This window comes from Quercus lobata, chromosome 10 (genome assembly GCF_001633185.2).
Source record: "Quercus lobata isolate SW786 chromosome 10, ValleyOak3.0 Primary Assembly, whole genome shotgun sequence".
Lineage (NCBI taxonomy): Eukaryota > Viridiplantae > Streptophyta > Magnoliopsida > Fagales > Fagaceae > Quercus > Quercus lobata.
In genome coordinates, this window is record NC_044913.1 from 49,635,708 (window position 1) to 49,648,803 (window position 13,096).

Consider the following 13,096-nt stretch of genomic DNA (forward strand, 5'->3'; position numbering starts at 1 on the left):
GAGGTCAAGCCATGAGCCACCCCTGTTTTGTAAAACCTGACGTTTCACATTCCTCTCACACTCCAGTATAAATACCCCTTTTACCCATGATTGTAAGAGTGCTTCCAGAGAGAATTTTGAGAGATAAACCCTAAAGAAAAACAAGATTGATTCACCCACAATCTATACATTAGAGTCTCTTCAAATTCCTCAACTCTCTTCCTCTCCATTGTCAAATCCTTGAGAGGCATTATACCAAACCTAGTTCTCACCATTATCATTACTGTGAGAGAGCTGTTTGGATTTTTGGAAAGCAGTTAGGAAGGAACCAATCTTCATTAGTTGATGCTACGGTCTAGTAGCGAAATCCGGGAAGCTAGAAAAGAAAAAGGTTCGGCGCAACCTCGTTGGAGCAAGAAGCTTGGAGGGCTTAGGTGCACTGGGTAGATTAGGCTTGGAGGGTCTATTGCTGTCCATGTATCCCAACTGTATTTTCTAGTGAATTGTTTACCGCTTAGAGGGCGGCGGAGAGGTTTTACGCCGAGGGCTTCGGTTTCCTCTTCGATAACACATCGCGTGTTGTCTTTGTGTTTGCATCTTCCTTCCTCTCTATCTTTTCCTTTTTATTATCTGCTGTGGATTGTGTTTTATTTCGGCTTAGATAGTTTTTACCAATTCTATATTATAGCTTATGTTAAGTTTCCGCACACTAGTTGTTTGACATATTACTTGAATTGGTTAAGTTGTAATTTGGGGGTCTAAACGTTCAAAGGTGTTTATACACGTTTTTGAACTTATAATAAGTGATAAAAATAAAGTGACTGTGACTATATTGTTTAAATATTCTATGATCTTGCTTTGTTCTTTCATCCTTTTAAAATCAAGTGAACATTCTTTCCCCCAAAAACAAAAACAAAAAATTTGACATTCAATTAAAAAAAAAAAAAAAAACGTTGATCTTGGTTATTTATGGGTTATTTATTTCCTCGTATCTTTCTTTCTTAAGTGACAAGGTAGGCTTTACACTTAAGGTCTGTTTGCTTGGAGGTGGAATAAGGACGATAAAAAATAAAAGAGAAAAAATAAATGAGAGAAAATAGGTATGAGTTTTGTTTGGTAATGAGAGAATGGATCGATTTTTTTTGGTGGGGCCTAGGCATTTTCTCCCCTAGCCCACCAAACATCCATCTCTCCAAATTGAAGAGAAAACAGGCATGAAAACTTGTATTCTAGCTCAACAACAAAATTGCCTCCTATATTGTGCACAAATAACTAATAGGATAAATTACAAAACCCGTCATTGATATTTACAGAAATGAAACTCCTCTATTGAGGCTTGTACAACGTAATAGTTAAGTTCAATCTCTCTAAACTAATGGAATATTCCTTTCTTAAAATGATTCTTACCTAAAAAATGGATGGAATAACACTATTTTCCATGAGGTTTGTGGAAGCAAAACAATTCCCCCCCCCCCCCAAAAGTGTGTATAAACAAATAAAAATCGTTTTAAAAATGAAATATTCCGATAGTAAAAACTTAACTATTTCACTCATACAAGAATATTCCGATTGTAAAAACTTAACTATTTCACTTATATATGCCTCAAGGGTGAAGCGTCATTTCTTGAAATGTTTAAGAAGTGTTATTTTATTAAACCTCATGTGAGGTGAGGTTGGTGTAATTTTCCTAACTAATATCGTGAACAGTTTAATCACTAATTAATTATATGTAGATTGGAAAAAACTTCCATAATATTAATAAAATTGAATGAAAAATAGATACTAAATTACAAATGAACAATTTTTATTTTTAAAACTACTTGACGATACCTATTGTAGAAGAAGACCGAGCTTTTTTTAATTAAAGTCCACATAGATTTAAAAAACAATAATAGAACTATCTTTTGCTAACCAACATACTACTTTTAGCTTCATGCAAGAAAATAGAGGAACACATACCTGAGAAGTACTACGGTCGCCTCCAACAATTGTCTCTAGATGTCCATTGTTGGTGCTCCTTCATTTTCTTTGTCGGAGATTCCGTATTTTGCTTCAATTTTGGGATTCGGATTCCGATTTTTTTTTTTTCTGTGTTTGATATATGTTTCTAAATTCTAATGGGGTTCTTATTTTCTTTGTGCAACTCCAGTTGGGTATTTTAGATATATGAAATTTAGAAGCACTTTATTGAATCACCATCTCCCACTATTATACTCCTGTCCCTTTTTTTTTCTTTTTTAATTACCTTTTTAAATAATAGTGGGAAAATATTTTATTATTTCAAAATCTAAATATATCAAACTCATTAGTGTTGCAATTTGATGAAAATTAACAATAGACCTGAATTGAATAAAGTTATAAACTTTTTTATTTTTTGGAGAATACTAAGTATTTTAACATACACACACGGAAAGAGGGGAGAATGTCTTAAAGAAACTGACGGTGGTATATATCCAAAAATGCCTAACTCTTGGATACACAGTACATGCTTTAAACCTCTTTAACTCACGCTCATTTTCTAATATGAGATTAACCCATTGTTTTTTTCTTTTGAGAATTTGAACAAAAGTTAAATTAGAGAAATTAAATTAAATTTTAGATAAGTTAGATGATACAATTTGTAATTTAGTAAAAAAAAAAAAAAAAAAAAATTGAAAGAACAAAAAAAGAGAGATTGAAACATGTTTCTAAAGTGTTATGAAGACAAACAAAAAACAAACATGGGGAAATCTCTTAAAATAAGCGTAAACTTATGTCAGATGTGGATTGACCCATATGTTACTCCAGAGATCTGGGGGACCAGCATAGGTTAGCCCCCTATTTTTAAGAGTAAATGCTACCGGTAAAACAATTTTCATAGCATTGGATTAAAAAAAAAATTATGCATATAAAAAATTATTAATTTTTATTTTGGTTCATTGCTAAATAATGGCAAAACTAGGAATTTATCTTTAGGGGGTCATATATAATTTTTTTTATTGGAACTAAGTGGTGAAATTTGTTTTTTAAAATTCTAACATCAATTTCATTGGAACTAAGTGGTTTTACATGAATCTCTTCAAGTTCCACTTTCACCACTAACGATCTAGAAGGATGTTTTTCAGGATCAATCCTTGGAGATTTGGAAGCACACTCATTGGAAGTTGATGCTTCAACATTAGAACCCAAAAGTGTACTATTTTTTGAATTACCGACTTCATTTTTTTTTTGAAGAATGAGTCAATACTACTAAACTTGCCCATGAACCTAGATTTATCAAATTAAATTATCACTCATTAAATAAAATGACTGAGATTTAAAAAAAATACTAAAAAAATACTAATAGTCCAAAGATTGCTAAATAAAAGACAAACAATCATTCAAATGTCAATGCATAAAAACAATATATTAAACAACAACTAAATACATGTTAATATAGTAGTATATATTGTATATAATATATTATTTATTATTATAATAAACAATATATTATAAGGAATATAAAAAGGAAAGCAATGAAAAGTAAAGTAAAAAAATCAAAACAAAGCAAACAGTTCCTAGGAAAGAGTTAAAAACAATGGATATCAAGGTATAGATAGAGCCGGTCAGCTATGGGGCATAGATAGAGCACTGCTACACAGTTAGGGGACTTGGGGATGAGGGGCCCATAAACAAAAGTTTCAATCTTTCACCTGTGACCTCTATACAAAAAAAGGTGAGGCAAACACACACGGAGAGAGAGTCACCTATGTGAGGAAAAATGTTTCTACAATTGTGTGGGAGACTTGGTAGTGTGGAACATCAACAAAGTTTCTAACTTTTCAATTTTTCTATTGTTGTGTACAAGTAAGCCCTAGATGTGTTGGGATGAAGATTTTAATTTTTTTCCCTTTTATTTTTAAGGTAATTATTAAATACCTATGTGATCATTCTAAAGATGCTGAATGTTTAATTATTTTAATTTGTTAACATATGTATTTATGGATTGTATTTTATTTAAATGAAAATTATGTTTATTTTTAGACATATATATATATATATATATATATATATATACAAGATAAAAATTCTACTTTAACCTAATCTAAATGTATATGTGTGTGAAACTCCCTTTTAGAGACTTGAACCCTAGCTCTTGCCTCCCACACCCCACAAGTACTTGATACTTGTGGAGTGACCATCGCGCCAAGGGTGCATGGTGGTAGATTTTCTTAAATATATGTATATATTATCAGGTATTGAGAGGCAAAATGATAAGGTTATTTAAAAATTTTCAAATTATTAGGATATTTCCACACAAAAAAGGTTTTTAAATTTTTTAAAAAAATTTTAAAGGGGCCCATGCCCTCTTCAGTCCTCAAGTGGCTACACCATTGCTGCTAAATCACTTTTTTACTCATTTATTAAAAATAATTTGTCATCTCAACCGTGACTTTAAAAATCAGACCAAATTGGCTAGTTCAATTGGAAACTAAAGTTCCACCGATTCAATCAGGAACTAAACCTTAATCCGGTCTGATTCTCTTAAAAAACCAAAAATTCAAAAAACACTTCAAAAACTGAAAACAATCCATTCAACTTCAATCATTAAAATGCCAAAACATAGTCACTTTTGACAAAACTAAGACGTTTCAAGTCTCAAACCCAATGCTCCTTGTAGGGACACGATTTTTAACGACCCAAGGGTGACGTTGGGCTCGTATGTAAAGGGCCCGAACTATACGATTTGTAGAAAGTGGGTTTGGAAAGGCCTGCCTTTGGGCGCTGGGCGACGGTCTGGTCCTGGTTTCATGAGAGCTCATACAAAGGTAGGTTTGGACTGTGTAGCTGAGCCTTACATCGATGTGGTTTGAAAGGTTTGGCTCCTCGGAATTAGTCCGAGAAGCATCACATTCTCCCCATTCTTCCTCCCTTTTCTTCAGATCCCCTCCCTCTTAGCTCTCTTTCCCTTTTATACTAGTATTTACTTCCCGTTCTTTATCTACGTGTCAGTTTTTCCTTGTTTGGGGTAATTACTCATCTTATCAATCCATACGTCAGAGTGGTTGGGAAATGCTGGATAGCATGGTATGGAGTATGGGCTTGTCAGGCGCTGGGCTCCACATTATGGTATTGGCAGCTTTCTCGTTTGTTCTGCTCTTGTACTGAGTTTGTCATTTTCTTCAGGCGTTTTGTGAGGTGTTGAGCGTGAGATCGTCCTCGGCCATATCCTTGGGCCTTCAAGGAGCTTCATTGCGCGTCCTCGGTGGTTGGGCTTTATCGGACAGGGCTTTGGGCCTTTAACACAAAGTGGGCTGGGACCTCAGATTTTGGGCCCCACACTCCTTATGTTAATTTTTGTTATTTCTCCCTTAGGTAATTATTGGGTACTCCCAAAATATCATAAGTACGTACTCCTTCCTTTCACATAACTGTGGGTCATATTAATTAAATTTATAGTGGGACCCACAATTCATGTGAGAGAGAGGAGTACTCATTTATGGTACTTTTGGTGTATTTAATAATTTTCCTTCTCCCTTTGGATTTATGAAGTATCAAAGAACAACTCCATTTATTCTTTCTCGCACCAAAGAAATATCAAATATAATCACCCAAAAAATCACAAAAGTGATGCATATGTTTGCGCAGAGAGAGAGAGAGATAGATGAAGATTAGAAGGATAATTTTTTGAGGTGGTGGATTACCTTTAGACGCATTTTATTATTTCCTCTCTCCATTCAACGTGCTATAAAGCCACATTCATGGTCATAGGCATTTTATTTTTGATGGGAAGTGTGACTCATAAGCCATTTGGCATAAATTTAATATCTTTTTTTTATCTGATTAATATATATATACACACACAATAGAGGCTCTTCTATTTTTTTGGATAAAGTTGAATAATTTATATCTATTATAATTTGGAAATATATATATATTTTTAATTTTTCAAACAAATAAAAATGATAAATTTTAGAGATAATTGGTAACTGTAATTTTTTTTTTTTTTTTTTTTTGAACGTGTGTTTAAAAGTGGTGTAGTGATATAGAGAAAATTAAGGGTAGAAAAAATAAGATGAACATGAGGGGAAAGAAGGCTAAATTTTAAGAGTTAGTTTTTTATTATTATTTTTAAATTGGGGGTGTTTTATTTTTATTCGGTTGAAAAATGAATTCAAAAAATAGGCTAAATATGAGGGAATAAAAAGATGAACGTAAAGGAAAAAATTTCTAAATTTTAGGAATTATCTTTTTGAATTCAAAATGAAATTTGTTATTTGATATTTATGACCTTAAAGTTATCATTCATTAATTAGAGTATTTTTGAACCACAAAAAAAATCCAATTTAAAGAGGGGAATTTTAAAATGGGTCCCACCCCACCATCCAGTCTTCCTAATGACATGTTGGTGGAAATATTTTCAATGGTGGAAAATGATTCAGCAACACTATTGGGAAATATCAAGTTAAGGTATAACAAAACAACTTTTTCAATGTATATTTACTAATTTACTTTCCTCTACATAAGTTATGAAAACTACTAATTCAACTCTTTCCTTTTTCTTAATCAATTGCAAAAGCTTCAACGAATTAACAGAAAACAAATTGGTCCTCCAAAGAATTCGACTCACTCCATATTTTAGTCATCCAGTGCTACTAGATGACAAAGCAAAAAAACTGATTTTTTTTTCAATTATGAAGCAAAGAATCCCCATGCACTACTCATAATGGGAACATACAAATACTTCTTGAATCAAGAAGTCATTGAAGAAAAAAGATTGATTGAAGAAGCTGTTGCATGTGACGATTTCATTGTAACATATATTCATGGAGTCATTCTACTTTGGAAGCATAGGCTTCTAAAATGTTACCCATCAAATTCCTAATCATTCCTTTGTTTCATGATTAGGAGTTGTCAATGGTTCATAGACTTGATGAATGATTGGGTCAAAATGGGCCAAATAGCCCAAACTACAAGAAATGGAGCAAGATCCAAGTATCAACTTTTAAAGGAAAATGCAAAAAATTAAGGACCCAAATCCTGAAGAAATGAATAGAAATCCCACAAAATGACCTAACACTGATTACACTCTAGTCAGACCTACTAAATCCTTCCCTAATAAACTGTAAATATATATATATCTCCATCATATATTCCTCTCGATCTCTCTCTACTAGCTTGCCTACCTCCACCTCTACCCCGATCCATCGTGGTTGGGCTCCAAGAAACTTAGAGTCTCAACGACCCATCGCCACTAATTTATATAAATTATTTATATTCCTCGATACACTGTTTTCCAACCGCACCCAAAAACACGTGAAATTTTTTGTCCATCTCCATGTCAAATATTCCCAATCCTAACTCCACTACTTTCCCTACTAGATCCACTTCGCATCAAATCATCTTAATGGAATTTATAGCACACGATTATCATCTTAGTGGACTTAACAATCACATGATATATTGCTTTAGGTTTTTCCTTAAAATTGTTGTAATAGTAACTTAAGTGTTAAATTATTACATCAAAAATAATAAGTTGCAACAACTTATAATTTTCATTCTAATAGAAGATTTAATACATTTAGGAAAATTTTTTTTGTAATAACTTAAAATGAAGAAATTGTATAAATTGATATCAATTATTTATACAATCTATTGCAACAAAAATTTTGAACTAATAGCTTATTGCAACAAAGTTATTATGGCAATATTTTGATTTAAATTTTTTTACAATCTATTATAATGATAAACACGAAATTGCAACAAAGATATCATTGCAATAACCTGATATCTGTAGTCTACCATCCAATGGTATGTTTCCCATGTTAGGCATAGCTTGGACGTACGACAACTAAAATAACATCAAATCCAAGGGGGGCAAGAGCCTTACCAGAAAATTTAGAAAATGAAACTAACAAATCCACAACTTATATATAATATTATAACTATGAAATTAACAATACATAATTTGCTTTCTAATTATAGTTCATAGAAAGAGTCATTATAATTTTATAAATTTTATGACTCGCACACAATGAAAATACATTGCAACTAATTTTTAGCTTCACCTCCACTTGGTCTTTTTTCTCTCTCACAAGTGCACTGTTAGAGATATATTAGCCCATTAGTATACTAATGGGCTAATATATCTCTAACATGCACATACACTTGCAAACCACCACCTCTTGCTCTTATTGTGGCACTGTTACTGGTGCTTCTAGTGGTGGTGATGGACCTGATGATGGTGTTGGTGGTGGTGAACCAATGGATATAAATTTCATCTTCGCCCAATACCCTAACCAAAAGGCAACCATGACTAAAACACACATGAGGATCGTCCAAATGGCAATGGTAATGGTCTAGTTGGTGTTGGGTTCTTCAGTGCCGATGGGGCTAATGCGCAACATGTTACGTTTGGTTTGTTTTGTGGGATCAATGGGTAAAAATTCCATTGCCGGAGAAGGAGGTGAAATAGGTCCGCCAGGGAAAGTGGTGGAGTTAGGGAAGATTTGACATGGAGATGAAGATTCTTTCTTTCTCTTCTATGAAAAAAATTCACATGTTTTTGGGAAACATAACATGATATCTATTGCAGTGGCATATTTGTTGCAGTATTGTGTTCATCATTGCAATAAATTGTAAAAAAAAAATTTGATATCAAATTATTACAATAAGCTATTAGTTCAAAATTTTGGTTGCAATAGATTGCAAAAATAATTGATATCAATTTATACAATTTCTTTATTTTAAGTTATTGTTTTATACAATTTCTTTATTTTAAGTTATTGCAAAAAAAAAAAAAAAAGTCCTAAATGCATTAAATCCTTAACTATAACTGAAAATTATAAGTTATCGTAACTTATTATTGTTGATGCAATAATTTAACACTTTTAAGTTACTATTGCAACAATTTTAAGGCAAAACCTAGGCAATATATCTTGTTATTATTAAGTCCACTAAGATAATCATGTGCTATAAAGTCCAATGACAATTTGATGCAAAATGGGTCTAACAGGGAAAGTGGTGGAGGTGGAGTTAGGACTAGGAAGATTTGACATGGAGATGGACAAAAAATTTCATGTGTTTTTGGGTGTGGTTGGAAAATAGTGTTTTGAGGAATTTAAATAATTTATATTGATTGGTAGTGATGGGCCGATAAGACTCTAAGTTTCTTGGAGCCCAACAACGGTGGATCGGGGTGGAGAGAGAGAGAGGGGGGGGGGGTTTACAGTTTATTAGGAAATGTTCTAGCAGGTATGGTTAGAGTGTAGTTAGTGTTGGGTCATTTTGTGGGAATTTTTGTTCATTTCTTCAGGTTTCTGCGTCCTTCAATTTTTTACTTTTTCCTTTAAAAGTTAATACTTGGATCCTGTCCCATTTCTCGTAGTTTGGGCTATTTAGGCCAATTTCTCATAGTTGATACAGTTTTTTCAATTTCTCATAAAAAAGTTCTTAAAATTAATTACCAATAGATGCTCTAAGACCACCTCGACCTTACTACTATCTGACCCATTGTTAATGTATTAACCATTAACAATTATCAAAGAAGCTTCAATATATACTCCTAAAATGGGCCCCACCCACCATCCAATCTTCTAAAATGGGCCCCAATATATATTAATGTTAGCTTTTCATACAAATTAAATTGTTCATATTTTTGCTGTTATTGTTTTTGATGGTGTTACAAAAAACACTAACTCTTGAACTCGTCCATATGGCTCGTCCAATGAAAGACAAACTAGGGAGAACCAAGCATAACCAAACATACGAGGTGATCATCCCAAGTGTCCTTGATGACCATGTCCATCTTTGGACGGACGAGATCCCATGGGAAGCTTGTCCATCCTTAGAATCGACAAGGACGAGTCGTCCTTGATAGTCTCGTCCGTCCTTAATGGAGGATGGACGAGTTCATCGGATTGGACCACTATGTGCCAAATTCTCCATTAACTACTATGGAGCGCAAGTCCAACTGAGGTAACTTCCATGGCGGTTATGGAAGTTACCTCCAAATTCTCCGGACTCCTCGACAATAGGAACGATTATTAAACAGATAACCGTTTCATATATGCTATACAAGCAATCTTCGATGAAAAGGTAAAGGCATTCAAACATTTTTATTTGAGAAATCACTCCCTTTTTACAGAGAATTCCAAGTTCACTAACTTCATCATCGGAGGACTTTTGGCCGGTCCCCTCTGACTCAGTATTTGTTTTCAGGATCAAGCCTTAAGATCATCAGCGCCCGAGACTCATCAACCTACTGATTTCCAAGGAACTATCAGTTGGCGCCGTCTATGAGAAACTTGATTGTTTTACAGTTTTCTTTTCCGTGACAAAAGGTTGATGGTTCGGACTAGATCGAGGGCTACTAGCCCAAACCATCAGGGAAGCAGAGTTGCTTCAAGCAACCCTAATCGCGATCGCCAATCTGCACTGGTCATGCAGACATCATCTGTCCAACATGTGCAATCCATGGCGGCTGCAATGGCGAGTTGACTCGCCAAAACCAAGAGTTAAGAATGGACATTAATCTGAGAAGGTAGACACGTGAAGAACATGAAGGAGGAGGACAAACATAGAGTCATGATGATAGAGAGAATACTGAAATTGGAAGTCAGTTAAGAGGCACCACTTCACGAACGGTAACACACTTGAAAGAAGAGATGGACCAAATGAAGAAAGTCATGGAGGAAATGAAAGAGAACATGAGAAGGGCGAATCCGATAGAAGATTTGGTCCACAAAACTTATTCCCCCTTCACGGCTTCCATCAATGGTCATCCTTTGCCATCAATGTTCAAATTGCCTTATCTGGATTTGTATGATGGAACACGAGACCCGTTTGATCACATTGCCACCTTTAAGACCACCACGCATCTTCAAGGGGTTCTCAATGAAATAATGTGTAGAGCCTTTCCTACTACCCTCAAGGGCCTAGCACGAGTTTGGTTCAGCAAAATACCCCCGAATTCGGTAAGTTCTTTTGAAGAATTGACCAAGTTGTTTGTTAATAATTTCACTGGGGGACAAAGACACAAGTGCTCTTCGTCCAACTTGTTCACTATAGAGCAGGGAGAGAACAAGAGCCTACGGTTGTTCATCACCTGTTTCAACAGAGAAGCCCTGAGTGTGGACGAAGTAGATGATAAGCTCCTATTGGCGGCCTTCCATAATAGGATGAATTCGGATTTATTTATACATAAACTCTATGAAAAAGAGCCTCAGTCCATGGCCAAACTTGTCCATTCGGCTTAAAATTTTATGAATGCAGAAGACGCGATCATTGCTAAGACAAGGAAGAGATCTGAGAGAATAGATGCAAACCCCAGTCGCCATCCCGAGCAAGGCTCTCGTCCAAAAAAGCGACGGACGAAAGAAAGGAAAGACCGAGATAATAAGAAGCCAAGCTCTTTAGCACAAAACCAGCAATATGCCCCTTTAAACATGCCATTTGAGCAGGTCCTTATGCAAATCAAGGATGATCCTTCCTTGAAGTGGCCAGAGAAAATGAAGGGAGATCCCAATAAGCACAATAGGAACAAGTATTTTCGCTTCCATAGGGATCATGGTCATGATACAAACGAGTGTTTTGATTTAAAGCAGCAAATTGAAAATCTCATAAGGCAAAGGAAGTTTAGGAATTTCCTTGGACGAGACCACAGGGACAAGAAACTGAAAGGGAAGATGGAAGAATCATCCAAGTCCAAGAAAGCATACTTGAAGGTAGTGCAGAACGTCCAACTTTCTGGACAATCACCGAGAGCAAGGTCCACGGACGAACAAGCAATCACCTTCACAGACGAAGACGCTGAGAGAATTCATCACCCATATAATGATGCTATCGTCATCACCTTACTTATTGCTGACTACACAACTAGAAGAGTTCTAGTGGACAACGGAAGCTCGACGAACATTTTATATTATCCAACTTTTCAGCATATGAGGTTAGGACGAGACCAACTCCATCCAGTAAACTCCCCCCTAGTAGGTTTTGGTGAAATGAAGGTACAACCCGTGGGTACTATTTCATTATCAGTTGTAGTGGGGGCATACCTATGACAAATCACCAAGGATGTGAACTTCCTTGTGGTAGATTATTCATCCTCCTACAACGCCATAATTGGAAGACCAACTTTAAATAGTTGGAAGGCTGTTACCTCTACTTACCACCTATCAGTCAAGTTTCCAACAGAACATGGAGTAGGGTAGATATAAGGAGACCAACTATCAGCAAGAGAGTGTTACCTGGCCATGTTGGCCATGGAGGAACAAGTTCAAGCCAAGAATATTGAAGAAAAGAGAGTTGTAGCAGAGCCTACCAAAGCATTGGAAGATATTTTCTTGGATGAAAATAACCCTGAGAGGTGTACCAGGGTTAGAGCAAATCTAGAAAAGAAGATTAAGAAAGACCTCGTCCAGTTTTTGAAGAAAAATATTGATGTTTTTGCTTGGAGTCATGAGGACATGCCAAGTATAGACCCTAGTGTCATTACCCACCGTCTGAATATATGTCCTTCCTCCAAGCCAGTGCGACAAAAGAAGAGGGTGTTTGCCCCTGAGAGAGATGATGCTATCAAAGGCGAAGTTCAAAAGTTGATTGTGGCGAAGTTTATTCGAGAAGTGTACTATCCGGATTGGTTGGCTAATGTAGTAATGGTCAAGAAAGCAAACAGCAAGTGGAGAATGTGCGTAGATTTCACTGACTTGAACAAGGCTTGCCTTAAGGATAGTTACCCGCTGCCATGCATTGACCAGTTGGTAGACTCCATTGCAGGCCACAAATTGCTTAGCTTCATGGATGCTTTCCCTAGATACAATCAGATAAGGATGGACGAGGCAGACCAAGGGAAAACATCCTTTGTCACCAGTCAAGGCTTATTCTGTTATAAGGTGATGCCCTTTGGCTTAAAGAACGCAGGGACGACATATCAGAGATTGGTCAACCACATGTTTCGTCCGCAGATTAGGCAGGATGTGGAAGTCTATGTAGATGACATGCTGGTGAAGAGTCAGGACGAGGGAAGGCATTTAGACGACCTGCAGGAGACATTTGACATACTGAGATAGTATCACATGAAGCTGAATCCTAGCAAATGTGCTTTTGGAGTATCATTAGGGAAATTCCTTAGATTTATGGTCTCCCACAGGGGAATTGA